This window comes from Octopus bimaculoides, chromosome 29 (genome assembly GCF_001194135.2).
Source record: "Octopus bimaculoides isolate UCB-OBI-ISO-001 chromosome 29, ASM119413v2, whole genome shotgun sequence".
In the NCBI taxonomy this organism is placed as follows: Eukaryota; Metazoa; Mollusca; class Cephalopoda; order Octopoda; family Octopodidae; genus Octopus; species Octopus bimaculoides.
The window spans coordinates 10,770,092-10,777,553 of NC_069009.1; the positions used below are offsets into that span (position 1 = coordinate 10,770,092).

Sequence of the window (7,462 nt, forward strand, 5' to 3'; positions counted from 1 at the left end):
ACACATATATATATATACCGTGCCAACGGCGGTCGAGCACGGGTCAGTCGGTCCTAAGAAGCGGGTGAAAGCTTCCACGAAAGGCGCCGGATCCGTCACGAAAGCGATAGTAGCAAATATGTGTGTGTGTCTGTTTGTGTGTGTGTGTGTGTGTGTGTGTGTGTATGTGTGTGTGTGTGTGTGTGTGTATAACATTTAAAGAAGGATAAAATCTTTATAAGAATTTATCTAGTAGTCAGCATGAAAAAACCACATAAGGGAAGACTATAAGTGTTGCCTTTAAATATATTTATTTATATTAAGGACATCCTCATCATCATCTTCATTATCTTTTACATTCCCTTCTTTTCAAGCAAGTGTCTAGCGATATAATTTAATAATTTATGAGAATGTTTTTCTATATGATTGTTCTGAACGCAGTTTTATGTTTTAGGTATTTGTATCACAATAAAATCACAAAAATTCATCCACGCATCTACGAAAATCTTCCGAATTTAGAAACACTGTAAGTAGAGTCACTTTTCTTCACGTTATTTCATTCTTCATGTATGAGAATGAATCCTCCTCCTTTTCTTTTTCTTCCTCTCGTTCTTCTTTTTCTTTTTCTTTTTCTCCTTCTCCTTTTACTTCTTCTTCTTCTTCTTCTTCTTCTTCTTCTTCTTCTTCTTCTTCTTCTTCTTCTTCTTCTTCTTCTTCTTCAGCTTCTCCTCCTCCATCTTCGTCTTATTTTCTTGTTTCTTCTTCTTTATCTTCATCTAGTGTCATTTTTTCTTGTCTTTCTTCTTTTCTACCTTATCCTATTTTTTCTTCTCCTCATCCTCCTATTTCTTTTTATCCTGCTTCTTCTTGTTCTTCTTTTCGTCCTTATTCCTCCTGTTATTTCTTCTTCTACTTCATCTTTTTCTTTTCTTCCTACTCCTTCATCTTCTTTTACTTCTTCACATTCTTTTTCTTTTTCTTCTCCTCCTCCTCCTCCTCCTCCTTCTTCTTCTTCTGCTTCTTCTTCTGCTTCTTTTCCTTCTTCTTCTTCTTCTCTTTCTTCGTCTTCTTGTATTTCTTAGTTTTGTCCAATATCTTCATCTTCCTCCATTATTTTTTTCATTTTTTTGTTCCATCTTTTACTCCTTCTTCATCCTGCTTGTGTTCTTCATCTTCTGTCATTTATTTTCTTCTTTATCGTCTATTTTCTTCGTCTTTCACTCCTACATCTGCATCGTCTTCCTCCTCTTCGTCTTTCTCTCCTACTTCTGCTTCGTTTTCTTCCCCTTCTTCCTCTCCGTCCTCTTCCTCTTATTCTTCTTTTTGTTCTTCTCCATCTTCTTGTTCTTGTTCTTCTTTGTCTTCCTGTACTGCTATTTCAATTTCCTCTTCCCACTGCTCTTCTCCTTCCTATTCTTTTATGTCTTCATATTCTTACCTTTCCATCTTTTTCTGAATCTTTGTCTTCTCTTTTGTGTTCCTTATCTACTATCATTCCTTCTCTTTCAAATTTTCCCCTACATTTTCCTCATTGTTCTACTTCTTTTTCCCCTTCTTCTTCTTCCGCTCTTTCTTCTTCTTCTTCTTCTTCTTCTTCTTCTTCTTCTTCTTCTTCTTCTTCTTCTTCTTCTTCTTCTTCTTCTTCTTCTTCCACTTCTTCCTCTTTCTCTTCTTCTTCTCCTCCTCCTCCTCCTTCTTTTTCATAGATTTCTCTCTCGTCCCTTTCTTGCACATGTCCTCCGTTCTTTCTCGATTATTCTTATCGAAATCGTTTTCATTATCACACCCTGAGTCATCATAATTAATAACATCGTTATCACTCTCATCATCACCATCATCATCTTCACCACAATAATCAGCACTAGCATTCGTATCACTATTAGCAGTGAGCATCGTCCTCATTTTCTGTGGTCAAAATATCTTCCTCCACAATCACCATCATCACCACCAACACTAACATTACCGTCGCATCATCATTTCCATTATCCTCATTATCGTCTTCATCAATAACATCTTTTTCTTCTTTATCTTCTTCTTAACTGAATTTTATGTCACAGGAATTTGCGGGATAATAATATCGTGGAAATCAAAATAGAAACCTTCCGAAATCTTTCCAGTTTAACACGTCTGTAAGTTGAATCAGTCTTTTACAGTATTTCATTGATGATATATTTCTAAATCTGTAATATCTTCCCATACGTTATTTCATGCTCACCCCCCCCTCTTTCTAAAGATGTGTATTATTGTTTGTGAATGTCTATGAATGTGTATGTGGTCCTATATGAGAGTGTGATACGTTAGGGGAAACATAGTGCATGCATTTCTATGTCTGCCAACATGTGTGTATTAACATATGTGTGTAAGTCGGTGTTTATATAATATACGGTGTTAAAACCACCATCATCACTACAACAACCATCAGCATTATCATCATTACCACCACCACCACACGATCAGCCTCCTCCTCCTCATCATCATCATCTTCTGTATCATCATATCCACCCTCATCATCAGCAAACAGTTTCCCAATTTTTAAGGCGTTATATTTAATATGTCATTACGATCCTGATCGACACAAGTTTTTCAAAACTCAATTTTTTGTTACAGATATTTGGAATATAATGATATCAATGAAATTGAACCAGGGGCTTTCGAAACCCTTTTCAAGTTAAGAACTTTGTAAGCTGGATTAGTTTTTTGAATCTATTTTATTTATGATATAATTCTAAACGTTTAATGTCTTTCCATCCTTTCTTTTTTCTCTCAATCTCCTTGGCATTCTTTGTGAATGTCTGGGAAGTTGAGTGTGTGTGTGTGTGTGTGTATGTGCGTGTGTGTGTGTGTGTGTATGTGCGTGTGTGTGTGTGTGTGTTTATGACTGTGTGTGGATTTAAGTTTGTGATTCTGTTAATTAATGTGTATGATTTTGTGTATGTACATATATATAGGTTCCTTTTAGTATGAGTGAAGGTCCACGAGTGTACCGACTTGTGTTTGTATATATTTTTGTATATCATTTATTGTGTTCTCCATCAACGCTGATTACCATTCATCGCTCTCCGTTCTAATTGCATATTTAGAATGCGATTACTCATGTTTAAATTTTGCTATACCTTCCAACTCTTAGTAATTTATTTCATACTTTGCTATTTGTTCATCATCTTGTTAAGCATAAACATTTTCAACCGAAATCAATTGTTCACCCAACTCTTGTTGTTATCTCCTTTTCCTTATTTTCTTACTTCTTCATTTTCTTCTTCTCCATCCCCCCCCCAGTCTTTCCATCCCTCCTTTCTTCCTCCCATTCCACTTCTCCTCCTCCTCCATTTTCTTCTCCATCATTTTTCCTCCCACTCCTTCCGTACCATTACTCTTGTCTCCGTTTTCTTCTTTTTCGTCTTCCCCGTCTTCTATTTCTCATTTTCTTCCTTTTCTTCTCCTCCTCGTCTTCCTGATTTTTCTCCTTCTGCTCCTTCTCCTTCGTCTCTTCGTTTTCTTTTCTTTTTTCTACTTTTTCTTTTCGTTTTTTTTCTTTCTTTTTCTTCTTCTTATTCTTCCTCTCCTCTCCTCCTCCTTTCACTTCTTTTCTTACTCCTATTCTTGTTTTGCTTCTTTCTCTTCTTTTTTTCATAGGTTACTTTTCCATACTTTTTTTGAGCATGGTGTTTGTTCTTTCTTGATTTTTCTCATCGAAATCATCTTCAGTATCACCTACCTTAGTCATCACAATCAACAACATCGTTACCAATATCATCATCGTCATCGTCATCGTCATCATCATCATCATCATCATCATCATCATCATGAAAGAGTTCTTTGTCATCTTAATATTCTACTTCTTCTTGCTCTTTTCTTCTTTTCTTATTCTTCGTTAGCTATCATTTTTCTCACCTCTTCCTCACCCCCTTGTTATTTTGAAACTGCTTCATCTTTAACTTCTTAATCTTCATCATATTTCTCGTCTTCTTTTTCCTTATCCTCTTCGCTGTCATCATCATTATCGACGTCTTCTTCCTTGCCATCATCAGTGCCATCATTTGTATTCTTCGCAATCATCAAGACCATCAAGTATATCATTGCCCTCTTCATCATCAACGTCATTCATAATAATAGAACATCCCATTCAGATGAACAATCTTCAACACCATCATCATCACCATGAAAAACATCCCCACAAACTTTGTCATCCTCACCGTAAACGTGCTAATCCCTATCATTATTAGTTTCCCAAACATTAACATCCTCACCAACATCATCATAATCAGTATCATATTCAGCAACACCATAGACATGCTAATCAAAATAGTCAACATAAACATCACCCCATCATTAGAAACGTAATATCTTCGTCTTCAACATTACCGCCATATTTTCTACTCTGACTTATCATTGTTTATATCAATATCACCCCTCCAACATTATCTCCATCATCATCATCATTAATTTCATCATGATCGTCATCTACTCTCCATCTCTTTCAACATCTAATTAACTAACCATAATATTTAACATTCTGCCAAATTTGTTGCATAAAATTTCTAATTTTCTCAATTCTATGTTACAGGAATCTACGGGATAATAATATTACGAATATCAATGTAAGAACCTTCCAAAATCTTTCCAGTTTAACAGATCTGTAAGTGGAATCACTCTTCCTTTGTAGTGTTTCATCGATATATTTCTAAATCTGTAATGTCTTCTCATCCTTCTTTTTAAGCGCTAGCATCTGTCTTTACAAAGATGTGTTTTATTGTTTGGGAATATGCGTATGCAAGTGTCGGTACAATTCTAAGTTTTGGAATACATGAGAGTTCATACATGTGTATGTCTGTGTGTATGGATAAATATGTACGAGAGCATTAACATGTGTGTGTAATTCGGTGTGTATATTATGTACGACTTTTACCTTTAGATCGACGCTACATAATATCCTTGAATATCCCTTGTATCCCAGTCAGTAAGAAAACTACAATAATATCCCTATCATCTTTCACGTCACCATTGTTCTCTGTACCGATCATCAGCAACCTCAACTTCGTCATCGTCCTAATCATCATCAACATCATTCATTACTAGTGTAAACAACTCTGTAAGATGAATCAGTCTTCTTAACAGTATTTCATTGACGATAGTTTTCCAAATATTTAATGTCTTCTCATATTTCGTTATACACTCCCTCACCCCTCTTTACCTTAGGTATATCTCTCTCTATCAATGTGTGTGCTATTGTATATGAAAGTCAGTGAATGTGAAGGGTCGCTTCTGACAGTTGGTATATATCAGTGGAATACTTGAGTGGATATGTTTAAAGCATACCTGTGTTTATATCTAAATGTCTGTCTTTGTGCACGGATGAGTGGATGCGAGTATATGAAGATTTGTGTGTAATTCAGTCTGTATATCATGTACGTTGTTTCCTTCTAGATCAGCACTGATTGCCATTCAACACATTCTCTAATAGAGATATATTTAGAACAACATAATTAAGTCTCTAATTTTTATACATATCGTTTTGCTTCTTCTTTTTCTTCTTTTTGACTTCCTTTTGCTGTTATTCTTCTTCGCCTTCTTTGTCTCCTTCATTATTTTTTCTTTTACCCGCCTCCTCCTCATCCCCTTATCCTTATTCATCTGCGTCATCATTAACTTGTTAATCTTCTTCATAATTTTCAGCTTCCTTTCCATTATCTTCGCCGTCGTCAACATTATCACCGTTGTCATCATTCTCGTCCTTATTGTTATTTTTCACAGTAATCAACACCGCCAAGTTCATCATCGCCTTCTTCATTAACAACATTCATTATCATAGAATACTCCAATCAAATGAACAATCTTCAACACCATCATCTTCGTCGACAAGAGCAACATTCCCACAAATACCATCATCTTCACCATAAAGTTGCTAAGTCCCATCATTATTAGAATAACCAACATTAACAACATTACCCCTGATCCTCAGCATCATAATATCTTCGTCATCAACATTACCACCATATTTTACTTCTTTGCCTCATCATCATTTATATCAATATCACCCCTCCAACATTATCTCCATCATCATCATCATACATTTCACCATAATCGTAATCTACTTTCCAACTCTTCCAACATCTAATTGATTAACCATAATATTTAACATTCTGCCAAATTTGTTGCATGAAATTTCTAATTTTCTCAATTCTATGTTACAGGAATTTGCGGAATAATAATATCAAAGAAATCAATGAGGGAACCTTCCGAAATCTTTCCAGTTTAACAGATCTGTAAGCGGAATCAGTCTTCTTTTATAGTAGTTCATGGGCGATATATTTCTAAATCTTTAAGTTCACTCCATCCTTCTTTTTAATCTCCGACATCTGTCTTTCCAAAGATGTATTTTATTGTTTGGGCATATGCGTATGTGAGTGCGAGCATATTTCTAAGATTTGGGGTATACGAGAGTGCATGCATGTGTCTTAACATGTGTGTTTAATTATGTGTGTATATTACGTACATTTACATCTAGATCGACGCGAAATAACATCCTTGAATATCCCTTGTAGTTGTATATTTAGAACTAGATTCTTAATATACATTTTAAAATACTTTTTGTCCGTTTTTGCTGATGTTGTTGTAGTTTTTGTTGTTTTTTTTTGTTGATGTTGATATCTTTCTTCTCATTCTACTTCCGCTCCTCCTCGCCGCCATCATTGTTATCGACGTCCTCGTCATCGTTATGGTTCCTATCATCGTTCGGGTCGTCATTGTTATCGGTACCGATCATAAACAACGCCAACTTCGTCATTGTCCTCGTTATAATCGACATCATTCATTAGTCGTGTAAACAACTCAGTAACTTAAAGCAGTTTCATTAACACTATTTCATTGACGATAGATTTCTAAATATTTAAGGTCTTCTCATACTTCATTTTAAGCTCTTTACCTCTTTACCTAAGTATTGCTCTCTCTCTCTCTCTCTCTCTCCAAAAGTGTGTGTTATTGTTTGTGAATGTCCGTGAATATGGATGGGGAACCATTCCTGGGAGTCTTAATATATGAGTATGATACTTGAGGTGAAACGTTTTGTATATACCTGTGTTTATATGAAGATATCTGTCTCTTTCTGAATGTGAGTGTTTCAAAATGTGACTCTAATACAGTCTATACATCATGTATGCTATTTACTTCTAGAGCAACACTGATTGCCATTCCAAACATTCTCTAATAGAGTTACATTTAGAACAACCTGATCCATATTTTAATTATGAACATATTTCTTCTTCTTCTTCTTCTTCTTCTTCTTCTTCTTCTTCTTCTTCTTCTTCTTCTTCTTCTTCTTCTTCTTCTTCATCTTCTTCTTCTCCTTCTTCTTCTCCTCCTCCTCTTCTTCTTCTTCTTCTTCTTCTTTTTCTTCTTCTGCTTTTTCTTTTCCTTCTTCTTCTTCTTCTTCCTCTCCTCTTCCCCCTCCTCCTTATTCTTCATCTTCATCTTCTTCTTCTTCTTC

General features: G+C 35.3%; 1 protein-coding gene across 1 annotated transcript in view; it reads left to right on the top strand.

Moving 5' to 3' along the window:
• Window positions 1-7,462, top strand: part of LOC106869292 (toll-like receptor 3) — a 353,412-nt gene that overhangs the window by 17,282 nt on the left and 328,668 nt on the right. The window contains exons 4-8 of the mRNA XM_052978036.1: window positions 434-505; window positions 2,037-2,108; window positions 2,587-2,658; window positions 4,544-4,615; window positions 6,171-6,242. The gene's annotated coding sequence lies outside the window, so the exon portion shown is untranslated. The remainder of the gene's footprint in view (window positions 1-433; window positions 506-2,036; window positions 2,109-2,586; window positions 2,659-4,543; window positions 4,616-6,170; window positions 6,243-7,462) is intronic.